General features: G+C 39.9%; 1 non-coding gene across 1 annotated transcript; it reads left to right on the top strand.

Moving 5' to 3' along the window:
- Window positions 1-16,435: 16,435 nt before the first annotated feature.
- Window positions 16,436-16,539, top strand: LOC130952906 (small nucleolar RNA R71). Its single transcript, XR_009075081.1, has one exon. It is a non-coding gene; the product is annotated as a small nucleolar RNA R71 (small nucleolar RNA).
- Window positions 16,540-17,260: the final 721 nt, after the last annotated feature.

Genomic DNA, 17,260 nt, shown 5'->3' with positions numbered 1-17,260 from the left:
ATTCTTCCTCTGAAGAGGATGAGTATGTCACTGAAGAGCAAGTTGCTAAATACCTTGGAGCAATCATGAAGCTAAATGACAAGTTATTTGGAAATGAGACTTGGGAGGATGAACCCCCTTTGCTCACCAAAGAACTGGATGACTTGTCTAGGCAGAAATTACCTCAAAAGAGACAAGATCCTGGGAAGTTTTCAATACCTTGTACCATAGGCACCATGACCTTCAAGAAGGCTCTGTGTGACTTAGGGTCAAGTGTAAACCTCATGCCTCTCTCTGTAATGGAGAAGCTAGGGATCTTTGAGGTGCAAGCTGCAAGAATCTCATTAGAGATGGCAGACAACTCAAGAAAACAAGCTCATGGACTTGTAGAGAATGTTTTGGTAAAAGTTGAAGACCATTACATCCCTACTGATTTCATAGTCCTAGAGACTGGGAAGTGCATGGATGAATCCATCATCCTTGGCAGACCCTTCCTAGCCACAGCAAAGGCTGTGATTGATGTTGATGGAGGTGAACTGATCATTCAAGTGAATGAAGAATCCTTTGTGTTTAAGGCTCAAGGATATCCCTCTGTCACCATGGAGAGGAAGCATGAAGAGCTTCTCTCAATTTAGAGTCAAACAGAGCCCCCACAGTCAAACTCTAAGTTTGGTGTTGGGAGGCCACAACCAAACTCTAAGTTTGGTGTTGAACCCCCACATTCAAACTCTAAGTTTGGTGTTGGGAGGTTCCAACATTGCTCTGAGTATCTGTGAGGCTCCATGAGAGCCCTCTGTCAAGCTACTGACATTAAAGAAGCGCTTGTTGGGAGGCAACCCAATGTTATATTTTATCTATTTTCTTTTGTTATTTTATGTTTTTTTTATAGGTTGATGATCATAAGAAGACACAAAATCAATTGAAAAAGCAAAAACAGAATGAAAAACAGGAAGAAAAACAGCACACCCTGGAGGATGGCGTTTAAACGCCAGTGAGGCTAACAGTTGGGCGTTTAACGCCCAGTCTGGCACCATTCTGGGCGTTTAACGCCAGAAAGGGGCACCAGACTGGCGTTAAACGCCAGAAAAGGGCAAGAACCTGGCGTTAAACGCCAGGAATGGGCACCAGACTGGCGTTAAACGCCAGAAAAGGGCAAGAACCTGGCGTTAAACGCCAGGAATGGGCACCAGCCCGGCGTTTAACACCAGAAATGGCTCAAAACGTGATTTTAAGTGCCATTTGGTGCAGGGATGACTTTTCCTTGACACCACAGGATCTGTGGACCCCACAGGATCCCCACCAACCCCACCACTCTCTCTCTTCTTCACCCATTCACCAATCACCTCAACTCCTCTTCCCCAAAAACCCTTCACCTATCAAATCCCATCTTTCTCTTCACCACTCACATCCATCCTTCATAAACCCCTCCTCTCCTATATATACCCTTCTTCACTCCTTCATTTTCACACAACCTAAGCACCACTTCTCCCTCTCTTTGGCCGAATACATAAGCCACACCCTTCTTCCTCATTTCTTCTTCTTCTGCTCTCTTCTTTCTTCTTTTGCTCGAGGACGAGCAAACCTTTTAAGTTTGGTGTGGTAAAAGCATTGCTTTTTGTTTTTCCATAACCATTTATGGCATCCAAGGCCGGAAAAACCTCTAGAAAGAGGAAAGGGAAGGCAAAAGCTTTCACCTCCGAGTCATGGGAGATGGAGAGATTCATCTCAAGGGTGCATCAAGACCACTTCTATGAAGTTGTGGCCATGAAGAAGGGTCAACTTTGATCAAAGGTTGGACCAAGTCCTCATAAACATTTGTGAAGAGGGCGCTCAATGGAAGAGAAACTCAAGAGGGAAGCCGGTTCAACTGAGAAGGCATGACCACAAGTCCATCACTAAGAAAAAGATGGAGTATACAAGAGACCCCTCTCATCATGAGATCCCTGAGATACCTCAAGGGATGCACTTTCCTCCACAAGACTATTGGGAGCAACTAAACACCTCCCTAGGAGAATTGAGTTCCAACATGGGACAACTAAGGGTGGAGCACCAAGAGCATTCCATCCTCCTCCATGAAATTAGAGAAGATCAAAGAATCATGAGAGAGGAGCAACAAAGACAAGGAAGAGACATTGAGGAGCTCAAGCACTCCATAAGACCTTCTAGAGGAAGAACAAGCCGCCATCACTAAGGTGGACCCGTTCTTTAATCTCCTTGTTCTTTATTTTCTTGTTTTTCGAAAATTGTGCTTTATGTTTACCCATGTTTGTGTCTTATGATCATTAGTGTCTTAGTGTCTATGCCTTAAAGTTATGAATGTCCTATGAATCCATCACCTTTCTTAAATAAACAATGTTCTTAAGAAAGAGAAGAATTGCATGAATTTTGAATTTTATAACAGATTAATTATTTTGATGTGGTGGCAACACTTTTGTTTTCTGAATGTATGCTTAAACAGTGCATATGTCTTTTGAATTTGTGGTTCATGAATGTTGGCTCTTGAAAGAATGATGAAAAAGGAGACATGTTACTGAGGATCTGAAAAATCACAAAAAATGATTCTTGAAGCAAGAAAAAGCAGTGAATACAAAAAAAAAAAGAGAAGCAAACGAAAAAAAAAGGGAGAAAAAGAAAGAAAAAGAAATAAAGTTGTGATCCAAGGCAATAAGAGTGTGCTTAAGAACCCTGGACACCTCTAATTGGGGACTCTAGCAAAGCTGAGTCACAATCTGAAAAGGTTCACCCAATTATGTGTCTGTGGCATGTATGTATCCGGTGGTAATACTGGAAGACAGAGTGCTTTGGGCCACGGCCAAGACTCAATAAGTAGCTGTGTTCAAGAATCATCATACTTAACTAGGAGAATCAATAACACTATCTGGATTCTGAGTTCCTAAAGAAGCCAATCATTCTGAGTTCCAAAGGATAAAGTGAGATGCCAAAACTGTTCAGAGGCAAAAAGCTAAAAGCCCCGCTCATCTAATTAATACTGATCTTCATAGATGTTTTTGGAGTTCATTGCATATTCTCTTCTTTTTATCTTACTTGATCTTCAGTTGCTTGGGGACAAGCAACAATTTAAGTTTGGTGTTGTGATGAGCGGATAATTTGTACCCTTTTTGGCATTGTTTTTAGTATGTTTTTGGTAGTTTTAGTTGAGTTCTTAGTATATTTTTATTAGTTTTTAGTTAAAATTCACTTTTCTGGACTTTACTATGAGTTTGTGTGTTTTTCTGTGATTTCAGGTATTTTCTGGCTGAAATTGAGGGACCTGAGCAAAAATCTGATTCAGAGACTGAAAAGGACTGCAGATGCTGTTGGATTCTGACCTCCCTACACTCGAAGTGGATTTTCTGGAGCTACAGAAGCCCAATTGGCGCGCTCTCAACGGCGTTGGAAAGTAGACATCCTGGGCTTTCCAGCAATATATGATAGTCCATACTTTGCCCAAGATTTGATGGCCCAAACCGGCGTTCAAAGTCACCCTCAGGAATTCCAGCGTTAAACGCCGGAACTGGCACAAGAATGGGAGTTAAACGCCCAAACTGGCACCAAAGCTGGCGTTTAACTCCAAGGAGAGTCTCTACACGAAAATGCTTCATTGCTCAGCCCAAGCACACACCAAGTGGGCCCGGAAGTGGATTTCTATGTCATTTACTCATCTTTGTACACCTTAGGCTACTAGTTTTCTATAAGTAGGACCTTTTACTATTGTATTTGACATCTTGGTAGCTATCTATGAGTTTTATGCTATCTTAGATCATTGGGAGGCTGGCCTCATGGCCATCCTAGACCTTGTTCTTATGTATTTTCAACGGTGGAGTTTCTACACACCATAGATTAAGGTGTGGAGCTCTGCTGTACCTCGAGTATTAATGCAATTACTATTGTTCTTCTATTCAATTCCGCTTGTTCTTTGTCCAAGATATCACTTGTTGTTCAACTTGATGAATTTGATGATCCGTGACACTCATCACCATTCTCACTCATGAACAAAGTGACTGACAACCACTCTTGTTCTACAAGCATACAAGGCTCTAGTGTTTATCTCTTGGATTCCTGATACACGATGCATGGTTGATCGCCTGACAACCGAGTGCTCGCCTGACAAACAAGCCAGCCATTCCGTGAGATCAGAGTCTTCGTGGTATAGGCGAGAACTGATGGCGGCATTCAAGAGAATCCGGAAGGTCTAACCTTGTCTGTGGTATTCTGAGTAGGATTCAATGATTGAATGACTGTGACGTGCTTCAAACTCCTAGCAGGCGGGGCGTTAGTGACAGACGCAAAAGAATCACTGGATTCTCTTCCGGCCTGACCGAGAACCGACAGCTGATTAGCCATATGCTGTGACAGAGCATAGGAACATTTTCACTGAGAGGATGGGAGGTAGCCACTGACAACGGTGAAACCCTTGCATAAGCTTGCCATGGAAAGGAGTAAGAAGGATTGGATGAAGACAGTAGGAAAGCAGAGAGACGGAAGGGAAGGCATCTTCATACGCTTATCTGAAGCTCTCACCAATGATATACATGAGTATCTCTATCTTTATCTTTATGTTTTATTCATCATCTATACCCATTTGAGTCTGCCTGACTAAGATCTACAATGTGACCATAGCTTGCTTCATACCAACAATCTCTGTGGGATCGACCCTTACTCGCGTAAGGTTTATTACTTGGACGACCCAGTACACTTGCTGGTTAGTTGTGCGGAGTTGTGATAGAGAGTTGAGATTGCAATGAGCGTACCATGTTGATGGCGCCATTGATGATCACAATTTCGTGCACCAGCAGCTTTGAAAAATTATATATCAAATCGAAGCCCCGGACGTTAGCTTTCCAACGCAACTAGAACCGCGTCGTTTGGACCTCTGTAGCTAAAGTTATCGCTGTTTGAGTGCGAAGAGATCAGGCTGGACAACTTAGCAGTTTCTCCAACTTCTTGTATTCCTTCCACTTTTGCATGCTTCCTTTCCATCCTCTGAGCCATTCCTGCCTTGTAATCTCTGAAAACACTTAACACACATATCAAGGCATCTAATGGTATAAAAGGAGAATTAATATTAATAAAATTAAGGTCAAAGAAGCATGTTTTCAATCAAAGCACATAATTAGGAAGGCAAATACAAAACCATGCAAATAGTATGAATAAGTGGGTAAAGAGTTGATAAAATCCACTCAATTGAGCACAAGATAAACCATGAAATAGTGGTTTATCAACCTCCCCACACTTAAACATTAGCATGTCCTCATGCTAAGCTCAAGAGAAGCTATAAAGATGAAGATGAATGATAGAATGTATGAGATGCAACCTATGAATGCAACTACATGCAAAATGTTTCTACCTACTTGGTTAAAAATAAATAAGTTCTCCAAGACAAAAATAATTCAGATTTCACTAATTCAAATCATACAGTAAAAACAAGTAAACTTGTAAGAAGATAGCTAATGAAAGTAGGGAACATAGAATCAAGCATTGAACCCTTATTGGTAGTGTATATCACTCTAACTCTCAAGTGTCTAGGGTCAATCACTCTACTCTCCTCTAGTCATGCTTTCTATACTTTGTTCTTCATCTAACCAATCAACAAATATTTAGCATACTAATGCAAACATCATGAGGTCTTTTCAGGGTTGTAATGGGGCTAAGGTGAAGGTAAGGGTATATATAAGGCTAAGTGAGCTAGTAAAGTGAATCCTTGAGTAGTCTAAGATCTCACCTTACATATACATACTCTATAAAAATTTTAAAATTATACTTAGCTTCCCATAATTTTCTCACTTTTTGTATTACATGCTCATGGATCCAATTTATTTTTTAATTTTGTCCCATGTGCATTGATTCTTTTTTTATTTTGCATTTGGGGTAATATTATTTTTCTCTTCTTTTTTTTGTATTCCCTTATTTAATTACTTAATATTGTTTTTCAATGCACATGGTAATTTAATTATTTTGATTTCACATGAGCATGCTTCCCAAATTTTCAAATAACTTATTTAATTTAATTCCTACTTTTTTTTTCATATCATCCCATGTTCCCATAAAATTCCCCACACTTAAATTATACACAATATCTATCTTAAGCTAACCAAGGATTCAACTTGGGATTTTTATTTTGTTTTTCTGCTTAAGGCTAGTAATGTGTTTATAAAACAGAAGAGATTTAAAAGCTCAAGGGGGCTAACAAGGGTGATGTAAAAGGTAGGCTAATTTTGGGATAAGTGAGCTAAAATCAAACAGTGGCCTCAATCATATACAAGCATGTAAATATACTAAATAACGGACATATAGAATGGAACAAAATAAAGATTGCAATTATAGAGAAGTGAACACACAAGAATAAAATATTTATGGTTAAATAATGTAACCATGTAATTAAGCTCAATTTTCACAGGTTGTGTGTTCTTTGGCTTAAAAACCATGTTCCAATTACAACTTCAAACACGTTTTACACAAAAAGTTTCAATTTAAATTAGTGAAAAAAAAATTTTTTTTTTCAAAATAAGGTCTTAAAAGAAATTTATTATTTTAACCAAGTAGTAACTAAATGCATAAAATCAAACAAATATGCAATTAAACATGCAAATGCAATAATGAACAAACAAATAAAATAAAACATTGGTGTTGAAAGAGGAAATAACTAACCCATGGAGATCGGTATCGACCTCCCCACACTTAAAGATTGCACCGTCATCGGTGCATGCTAAGATGTGCGAGTGGACGGGGGTTGTGGTTCCTCAGCTGGGGCTCTTTCTGTTCCTTTCCTTGCCGATGATTTGGGAGTAGCTTTCTCTTTTCCTTTCTTGGTGGCCATCCTAAAAAAGGGAAGAGAAAGTAAATTAAATTCAAAGAGATAACTATAGCAAGGAAGAGAACGGAAAAGGTGGTGATGGATGCACATTAGGATGTAACTGACATTAACACATGCTCGCGAGTACATGTGAAAAGCCATAAATGGAAAATAGCTAGTGCATATAAGGACAAGTGAATGCAAGATGTTTATTGGCATGCCGGCAAAGGGCATGAGTAGCATAGACTAAGCATTACTGGTAATAAATCACCATGTTTGTATTGACAATTATGTTCAATTAATAACATAGTAAAGGGAGTTTATGAAAAGCAAACATTGAATAGTATAAAGTAAAATAGAGAAGTGCATAATGCTATATGGCTTTTTCACAAACACATAGCATGCATGGTGAATACGGTATAAGTATTAAAGTGAACATGCAAGCAACCCTTTAAAATATAATTGCCAAACAGTTTTGCAACAATCCACAATGACCCAAATAAAATTCCAACACCAATGAAAATAATGCAATGAATGAAAGTATGCAAACAAATTAAAATAAAATAAAAAGAAAAATAAGAAGAATGAGAAGGGAAAGAAGGGAAGAGGAAGTAAATAAGAAAGGAGGGAGGAAAAATTAGGATTGGAGAAGAAAAGATAAAATATTTTGGCATATAAGGTTAAGGTGTGCGACGCTGGCGACGTGGTCGCGTGGGTGACGCGGCCGCGTGGTGCGCAATAAGGTCAAGCGACGCGGACGCGTGGGTCATGCGATCGCATGACTTGATTTGTGCTAGTGGCGCGAGTGCAGCCTCGCGCTCGCACAACTCTCTGTTCAAAATCTTATTAGTGCCAAATTTTAAGTGACGCGATCGCATGGGGCATGCGATCGCGTGAGTGGGCTTTAAAGAAATATGACGCGGTCGCGTGGGTCACGCGGTCGCGTGGGAAGGATTATGCGTTCAGCACCAATCTATTACCACTCTCGCACAACTTTCGGGTGTGCACCACTTTGACGTCGATGTCACGCGGTCGCGTGGGAGGCCATTATTCCTATGCGATGCGGACGCGTCAGCGACGCGATCGCGTGGGTTGATTTGTGCCATTGGCACGCCTCCAGCCACGCTCCAGCGTGACTCTCTGTTCGTTTTTTATTTTTCTCTTCTCCCCTTGCGACGCGGACACGTCGTTGATGCGGTCGCGTCGCGTAGCAAAATTTTTTTTTTTGTGAAATAAAATGCAGAATGCAGTGTTAATATGAATGTGATGCAAAACTCCAGGTTTAATATAATAAAATAAAACTCAAAAGCAAATAAAACTAAATAAAAATGAAAAATGAACCATCATACCATGGTGGGTTGTCTCCCACCTAGCACTTTTAGTTAAAGTCCTTAAGTTGGACATTTGATGAGCTTCCTGTCATGGTGGCTTATGCTTGTACTGATCCAGCAATCCCCACCAATGTTTGTATCTCCAGTAACCTCCGGGATCCCAGACTAAGCATGTAAAGCCCTTACAAAGCTTCAAACAGATTCTTAGGCTCCCGGGGTGACAAATGTCAGAACAGATTCCAGGATCCCAAACTTTACCTTTACACCCGTTTTTGTCTTGATCTGCATTTTTCCAGCCAGGTGAAAGGTGATCTGAATTCTCACTGCAGCGACCAAACAGCTTCCTAGACCCATTCAGTTGAGCTCTATACCAACCTTTCCATTTAAACTTAAAGCTTCCAACCATAATGAACCTTGTAGGACAATTCTTACCACTGGCCATCTTCCGCTTACTCTTAATGTTACAAAGAGCTCTAAGTTGACCATCCGTCTCCAGTAGCCCATATTCAAGTGGAATTAGAAAACTAAGGGATATGAATTTTACCCACTTGAATGTTGTGAAGGATGATGGCGACTTAGGGGGAGGTATTTTTAATGAAATTGCAAGCTCCACTCCCTTGTGCTCTTTTCTGATAATTACCACCTCTTTGCAAGCTTCTTTAATTTTAACCTCTTCCTCTTGGTAGCTTTCTTCCAATTCAATCTCCTCTTCATTGCTTTCCAAGGGCATGGGAGGTTGTGCTTTTCCTTCTTAAATCTCCATCACTTGATCAACCTCTTCCAAGCTTCAACTGTGATATGCATTGGAGGTTACACACCTTCCTCAGCATCAATTTCAACCGTCTTGGAAGGAGGCTCGATGTCTTGACTTTCCCATGGAGGTTCTGCATCTCCTAAGTCTTCAACCACTTCTTCTTCTTCTTGAACAATGATAGCTTCTTCTACTTGTTCTAGTACGAATTCATTCTCTGTCTTGTTCACTGGGGTTTCTGGTATCTTCTTCATGCTACGCTCTTCACTAGACTGTCCACATGGAGCTGTGGCTGATCCTTGTATATTTGAGCGCCGGGAAGCTAATTGACTCATTATTGCTTGCCCCAATTGATGCATGGTTGCCTGACATCGATCCACTGTTTCCTTGAGACGATCCTTTGTCTCTTGACGCACTCGGCTTTCATAAATAGAATCATAGTGCTCTTGGATTGATGGATATGAAGATGGTAAATATGGAGGTGGTGATTTTTGTGAGTAATTGGGTTGGAATTAGGGTGGTTCTATGTATGGTTCATATGGCTCATAAGGTGGTTGGTATGGTGGTTGAGGGTTAGGGTCATATGGAGGTGAATGACGGAAAGGGGCTTGTGAGTGTGGCAAGTTGAGGTTGTGTTGAAAGGATGATCTCTGAGCATAGGGTGGGGCTTGTTGGTAGCTACAAGGTGGTCCACCATATCTATCAGCTTGGGATGCATTGTAGCCTGGTCTTTGTCCATGATATCTAGGATGGTGTTGTTGCCTAAAGGGTTGATTAGATCCTCTTGACTCCATCCATCCTTGATTGGTCGAACTTTGATGCATATTCCTGCTGTGCTTTCTATTTCCTTCAACAAAGTTAGAACCAAACTCAAAGCGAGAGGGGTGAGAATTCATAGTAGTTATCAGAAATAAGGGGAAAAAAGGAGAAACAAATAAACAAGTAAAAGAAAAATATTTACAATAACCAATAATAAGGCACACGTTTGCAATTCCCCGGCAACGGCGCCATTTTGACGTTGGGATTTTTGCCAGTAAAGAAGTTCATAAAAACAGTCGCGTTGTAGATATAGTCTCTAAACCGACAGAAATCCCTTCGTACAAACGTTTTGGTTGTCACAAGTAACAAACCCCTTTAAAAATTATTAACCGAGTATTTAAACCTCGGGTCATCTTCTCAAGGAATTGCAGGGAGGTATGTTCTTATTATTGGTTATGGAGATTGTAAATTTGGGTTTCAAGAGTGAAGAACAAGTATGGCAAATAATTTAAATGAAAATTAAAATAAATAAATACTGTAAAACAAATCCTTTGGCAAGGTACGAGAAATTGGAAATCCAGACTTAGTTATTCTTATCAACAATAATGAAAGTTGAATCTTAATTCCACTTAGTCAACCTTTGCTAAAGCAAAGGAAAGTCAAGGGACTAATTAATTGACCTTCGAATCCTATTTATTTCCCAAGAAAAGGTTGGGATTATTGAAGTTCAGTTCAATTAGTAAAGATAACAGTTATCAATTATGTTGAGCTAAGATAACTCCTGAGTTACTGATTTCTTAACCAAGACCAAAAGGAAGGAAATTAAATCTACTGGAATAACAATATCTTCAGATTAGGGATAATAAAAAGGGACAATCATAAACTGAAATACCTCAAATTATATTAAATAAAAATGTCAATTCTAACATGGACAATATCAACAGCCAATTGGGCAACATTAATTAAAAACAATAAAAGCTTCAGAGTAAACAAAAATAGATGCGAAATTAAATAGTAAAAGGAATATTGAACCTGGGATCGAAAATCACTCCTAAAACTAAGAGTAGTCCTAAATCCTAATCCTAAGAGAGAGAGAGGAAAGAACCTCTCTCTCTAAAACTACATATAAAATATGAAAAGTGAATTATTAGTGAATGATTATGAATGGATGCATTCTCCCACTTTATAGCCTCTAATCTGTGTCCTCTGGGCCGAAAACTGGGTCAGAAACAGCCCAGAAATCACTTCCAGTGTTTTCTGGTCCGTACAGGTCGCGGAAAAGTGACGCGGCCGCATGGCTCACGCGGCCGCGTGGGTTGCGTTCCTGCCAGGTCACGCGTCCGCGTGACCCACACGTTCGCATCGCTTGGCGTCGGGGCAGCTATGGAAAATTATATATCAAATCGAAGCCCCGGACGTTAGCTTTCCAACGCAACTGGAACCGCGTCGTTTGGACCTCTGTAGCTAAAGTTATCACTGTTTGAGAGTGAAGAGGTCAGGCTGGACAGCTTAGCAGTTTCTCCAACTTCTTGTATTCCTTCCACTTTTGCATGCTTCCTTTCCATCCTCTGAGCCATTCCTGCCTTGTAATCTCTGAAAACACTTAACACACATATCAAGGCATCTAATGGTATAAAAGGAGAATTAATATTAATAAAATTAAGGTCAAAGAAGCATGTTTTCAATCAAAGCACATAATTAGGAAGGCAAATACAAAACCATGCAAATAGTATGAATAAATGGGTAAAGAGTTGATAAAATCCACTCAATTGAGCACAAGATAAACCATAAAATAGTGGTTTATCAGTCCTTTTTTAGACTTTGAATCAGATTTTTGCTCAGATCCCTCAATTTCAGCCAGAAAATACTTAAAATCATAAAAAATACACAAACTCATAGTAAAGTTCAGAAATGTGAATTTTGCATAAAAACTAATAAAAATATACTAAAACTATGTAAAAACAATGTCAAAAAGCGTATAAATTATCTGCTCATCACAACACCAAACTTAAATTGTTGTTTGTCCCCAAGCAACTAAAAATAAAATAAGATAAAAAGAAGAGAATATACTGTAAATTCCAAAATATCAATGAAGCTTAGTTCCAATTAGATGAGCGGGGCTAGTAGCTTTTTGCTTCTGAATAGTTTCGGCATCTCACTTTATCCTGTGAAGTTCAGAATGATTGGCATCTATAGGAACTTAAAATTAAGATAGTGTTATTGACTCTCCTAGTTTAGTATGTTGATTCTTGAACACAGCTACTTTATTAGTCTTGGTCGTGGCCCTAAGCACTTTGTTTTCCAGTATTACCACCGGATAGATAAATGCCACAGACACATAACTGGGTGAACCTTTTCAAATTGTTACTCAGCTTTGCTAAAGTCCCCAATTAGAGGTGTCCAGAGTTTTTGAGCACACTCTTTTTTATTTGGTTCACGACTTTAACCACTCAGTCTCAAGCTTTTCACTTGGACCTTCATGCCACAAGCACATGGTTAGGGACAGCTTGATTTAGCCGCTTAGGCTAGGATTTTGTTCCTTTGGGCCCTCCTATCCATTAATGCTCAAAGCCTTGGATCATTTTTACCCTTGCCTTTTGGTTTTAAGGGCTATTGGCTTTTTCTGCATGCTTTTTCTTATTTTTTTCTTTTTTTTCTTTTAATTTTCACCACTTTTTTTTCACAAGCTTTGTTATTCACTGCTTTTTCATGCTTCAAGAATCAATTTTATGATTTTTCAGATCATCAATAACATTTCTCTTTTTTTTCATCATTCTTTCAAGAGCCAACAAATTTAACATTCATAAACTTCACTATAAAAAATATGCACTGTTCAAGCATTCATTCAGAAAACAAAATGTATTGCCACTACATCAAAATAATTAAACTAATTTCAAGATAAAATTTGAAATTCATGTACTTCTTGTTCTTTTGTAATTAGGAACATTTTTCATTTAAGAAAGGTGAAGGATTCATTGAATTATTCATAGCTTTAAGACATAGACACTAGACACTAATGATCATGTAATAAAACTGAAACATAGTCAAATATAAAGCGTAAAAATCAAAAAATAGAAAAATAAGAATAAGGAAAATAAAGAACGGGTCCACCTTAGTGATGGTGGCTAGTTCTTCCTCTTGAATATCTTATGGAATGCTTGAGCTCCTCAATGTCTCTTCCTTGCCTTTATTGCTCCTCCCTCATGGCTTTTTGGTCCTCTCTAATTTCATGGAGGATAATGGAATGCTCTTAGTGCTCCATCCTTTGTTGCTCAATGTTGGAACTCAAATCTCCTAAGGAGGTGTTGAGTTGCTCCCAATAGTTGTGTGGAAAAAAATGCATCCCTTGAGGTATCTCAGAGATTTCTTGATGAGGAACTTCCTCATGCGCTTGTTGATGTCCATGAGTGGGCTCTCTTGTTTGCTCCATCCTCTTTTTGGTGATGGGCTTGTCCTCTTCAATGAGGGTGTCTTCCTCTATGACAATTCCAGCTAAATTGCATAGGTGACAGATGAGATGAGGGAAGGCTAACCTTGCTAAAGTGGAAGGTTTGTAACCTTGTATAGTTCTAGAGGTATGATCTCATGAACTTCCACTTCCTCTCTAATCATGATACTATGGATCATGATAGCCCGATCCACAGTTACTTTGGACTGGTTGCTAGTAGGAATAATAGAGCGTTGGATGAACTCTAACCATCTTCTAGCCATGGGTTTGAGGTCAAGCCTTCTTAGTTGAACCGGCTTGCCTTTAGAGTCTCTCTTCCATTGGGCTCCTTCCACACAGATGTCCATGAGGACTTGGTCCAACCTTTTATCAAAGTTGACCCTTCTTGTGAAAGGATGAAGATCTCCTTGCATAATTGGCAAGTTGAACACCAATCTCACATTTTTCGGACTGAAATCTAAGTATTTCCCCCGAACCATTGTGAGCCAATTCTTTGGGTTCGGGTTCATACTTTGATCATGGTTTCTAGTGATCCATGCATTAGCATAGAACTCTTGAACCATTAAGATTCTGACTTGTTGAATGGGATTGGTGAGAGCTTCCCACCCTCTTCTCCTAATCTCATGTTAGATCTCTGGATATTTACTCCTTTTAAATATGAAAGGGACCTCAGGGATCACCTTTTTCTTGGCCACAACTTCATAGAAGTGGTCTTGATGGGCTTTTGAGATGAATCTTTCCATCTTCCATGACTCAGAGGTGGAAGCAATTACCTTCCCTTTCCTCTTCCTTGAGGTTTCTCCGGCCTTAGGTGCCATTAATGGTTATGGAAAAACAAAAAAGCAAGGCTTTTTCCACACCAAACTTAAAAGGTTTGCTCGTCCTCAAGCAAAAGAAGAAAGAAAAGAGGAGAAAAAGAAGAAATAGAGGAGATAGAAGTGTGTGAAGGGTTCGGCCAAGGGGGGTTTAGTGGGTTAGGATGTGTGAAATTGAAGGTGGTAAGGAGGGCTATATATAGGGAAAGAGAGTGGTGGGTGGCCGAATTGAAGTGGGTGTGTTTGGGAGGGAAGTGTTTTAAATTTGAATGGTGAGGTATGTGGGGCTTGATGGTGGGGTTTTTGGGGAAGAGTGGATGGATTTGATAGGAGAATAGTGGTTTGGAAAGAGTGTTATGGAAAGGTGTGAAGAGGAGTGATAGTGAGTTGAGGTAGGCGGGGATCCTGTGGGGTCCACAAATCCTGAGGTGTTAAGGATTTTACATCCCTATACCTTGCTGGCGTTAAACGCCCCTCTGTGTGCCTTTCTGGCATTTAAATGCCAGGTTACTGCCATTTCCTTGCGTTTTAATGCCAGTCTGCTGTCCTTTTCTGGCGTTTAAACGCCCAGAATGGTGCCAGAAAACGCCCATTTTATACCTTTACTGGCGTTTAAACGCCAGTTTCCAAACTGCTGCCCATTTCTGGCATTTAAACACCCAGAATGGTGCCAGGCTGGGCGTTAAACACCCATTTCGGTATCCTTACTGGGGTTTAAACGCCAGTAAACTCGTCCTCCAGGGTGTGCCATTTTTGATACTGTTTTTTATTTTTCTTTAATTTTTGCAGTTGTTTTTGTGACTCCACATGATCATGATCCTAAAGAAAACATAAAATAACATAGATAAATAAAATAAAATTGGGTTGCCTCCCAATAAGCGTTTCTTTAATGTCAATAGCTTGACAGTGAGCTCTTTTCAGAGCTTCATAGATGCTCAGAGCATGATTGTGGCCTCCCAACACCAAACTTAGAGTTTGAGTGTGGGGGCTCTGTCTAACTCTGTATTGAGAGAAGTTTTTCATGCTTCTTCTCCATGTTTACAGAAGAAAATCCTTGAGCCTTAAACACAAGGTAGCCCTCATTCAATTGAAGGACTAACTCTCCTCTGTCCACATCAATCATAGCCCTTGTTGTGGCTAGGAAGGGTCTTCCAAGGATGATGGATTTATCCTCATCCTTTCCAGTGTCTAGGATTATGAAGTCAGCAAGGATTTAAAGGCCTTCAACCTTCACTAAGACATCCTCTACAAGTCCATAAGCTTGTTTCTTTGATTTGTCTGCCATCTCTAGTGAGATTCTTGCAGCTTGTACCTCAAAGATCCCTAGTTTCTCCATTACAGAGAGTGGCATGAGGTTTACACTTGACCCCAGGTCACACAGAGCCTTCTCAAAGGTCATGGTGCCAATGGTGCAAGGTATTAAGAACCTTCCGGGATCTGATTTCTTTTGAGGTATCTTCAGCTGAACCAAGGCGTTTAGTTCATTAATGAGCAATGGAGGTTCATCCTCCCAAGTCTCATTACCAAATAACTTGGCATTCAGCTTTATGATTGCTCCTAAATACTGAGCAACTTGCTCTTCAGTAATAACTTCATCTTCTTTAGAGGAAGAATACTCATCAGAGCTCATGAATGGTAATAGAAAGTTTAGTGGAATCTCTATGGTCTCTAGATGAGCCTCAGACTCCTTTGGTTCCTCAATAGGGAACTCCTTATTAGCCAGTGGACGTCCCATAAGGTCTTCCTCACTGGGAATCACTGCCTTTCCCTCCTCTACAGGTTTGACCATGTTGGACGTGTAGATGGCCTTGCACTGTTTTTTTTTTATTCTCTTCTGTATTGCTTGGGAGAGTACTAGGAAGAGTTTCAGTAACTCTTTTACTCAGCTAACCCACTTATGCCTCCAAATTTCTAATGGAGGACCATGCCTCAGTCATGAAACTGAGAGTGGCCTTAGATAGATCAGAGACTATGTTTGCTAAGCCAAAGAGGCTCTGCTCAGAATTCTCTATCTGTTGCTGAGAAGACGATGGAAAAGGTTTGCTATTGCCAAACCTATTTCTCCCACAATTATTGTTATTGAAGCCTTGTTGAGGCTTCTGTTGATCTTTCCATGAGAAATTTGGATGATTTCTCCATGAAGGATTATAGGTGTTTCCATAGTATTCTCCCATGTAATTCACTTCTTCCATTGTAGGATTCTCAGGGTCATAAGCTTCTCCTTCAGAGGAGGCTTCTTTAGCACTGCCGGATGCAGCTTGCAATCCAATTAGATTCTGAGAAATTATAAAGACTTGCTGAGTCAATATTTTATTCTGAGCCAATATGGCATTCAGAGTATCAATCTCAAGAACTTTTTTCTTCTGATTCATCCCATTATTTACAGGATTTCTTTCATAAGTGTACATGAACTGGTTATTTGCAACCATCTCAATGAGTTCCTGGGCTTCTGCAGGCGTTTTCAAATGAAGGGATCCACCAGCAAAATGATCTAGTGACATCTTTGACATTTCAGATAGACCATCATAGAATATACATATGATGCTCCATTCTGGAAACATGTCAGAAAGACACCTTTTGGTTAATTGCTTGTATCTTTCCCAAGCTTCATAGAGGGATTCACCTTTCTTCTGTCTGAAGGTTTGAACGTCCATTCTGATCTTACTCATCTTTTGAGGTGGAAAGAATTTGGTCAAAAAAGCATTGACCAGCTTGTCCCAAGAGTTCAGGCTTTCTCTAGGTTGTGAGTCCAACCGTGTTCTAGCTCTGACTCTTACAGCAAAAGGGAAAAGCATAAGTCTGTAGACCTCGGGATCAACCCCATTGGTCTTAACAGCATAACAGATCTACAAAAATTCAGATAAGAACTTATGAGGATCTTCTGATGGAAGTCCATGAAACTTTGATGAGCGGATAATTTATACGCTTTTTGGCATTATTTTTAGTATGTTTTTAGTATGTTTTACTTAGTTTTTATTATATTTTTATTAGTTTTTAGTTAAAATTCACTTTTCTGGACTTTACTATGAGTTTGTGTGTTTTTCTGTGATTTCAGGTATTTTCTGGCTGAAATTGAGGGACCTGAGCAAAAATCTGATTCAGAGGCTGAAAAGGACTGCAGATGCTGTTGGATTCTGACCTCCCTGCACTCGAAGTGGAATTTCTGGAGCTACAGAAGCCCAATTGGCACGCTCTCAACTGCGTTGGAAAGTAGACATCCTGGGCTTTCCAGCAATGTATAATAGTCCATACTTTGCCCGAGATTTGATGGCCCAAACCGGCGTTCCAAATCAGCTCAAAAACTACCCGGTGTTAAACGCCGGAACTGGCACAAGAATGGGAGTTAAACGCCCAAACTGGCACAAAAGCTGGCGTTTAACTCCA

Source organism: Arachis stenosperma, chromosome 9 (assembly GCF_014773155.1).
Source record: "Arachis stenosperma cultivar V10309 chromosome 9, arast.V10309.gnm1.PFL2, whole genome shotgun sequence".
Classification (NCBI taxonomy): Eukaryota; Viridiplantae; Streptophyta; class Magnoliopsida; order Fabales; family Fabaceae; genus Arachis; species Arachis stenosperma.
This window is presented reverse-complemented; position numbering and strand designations above follow the sequence as displayed.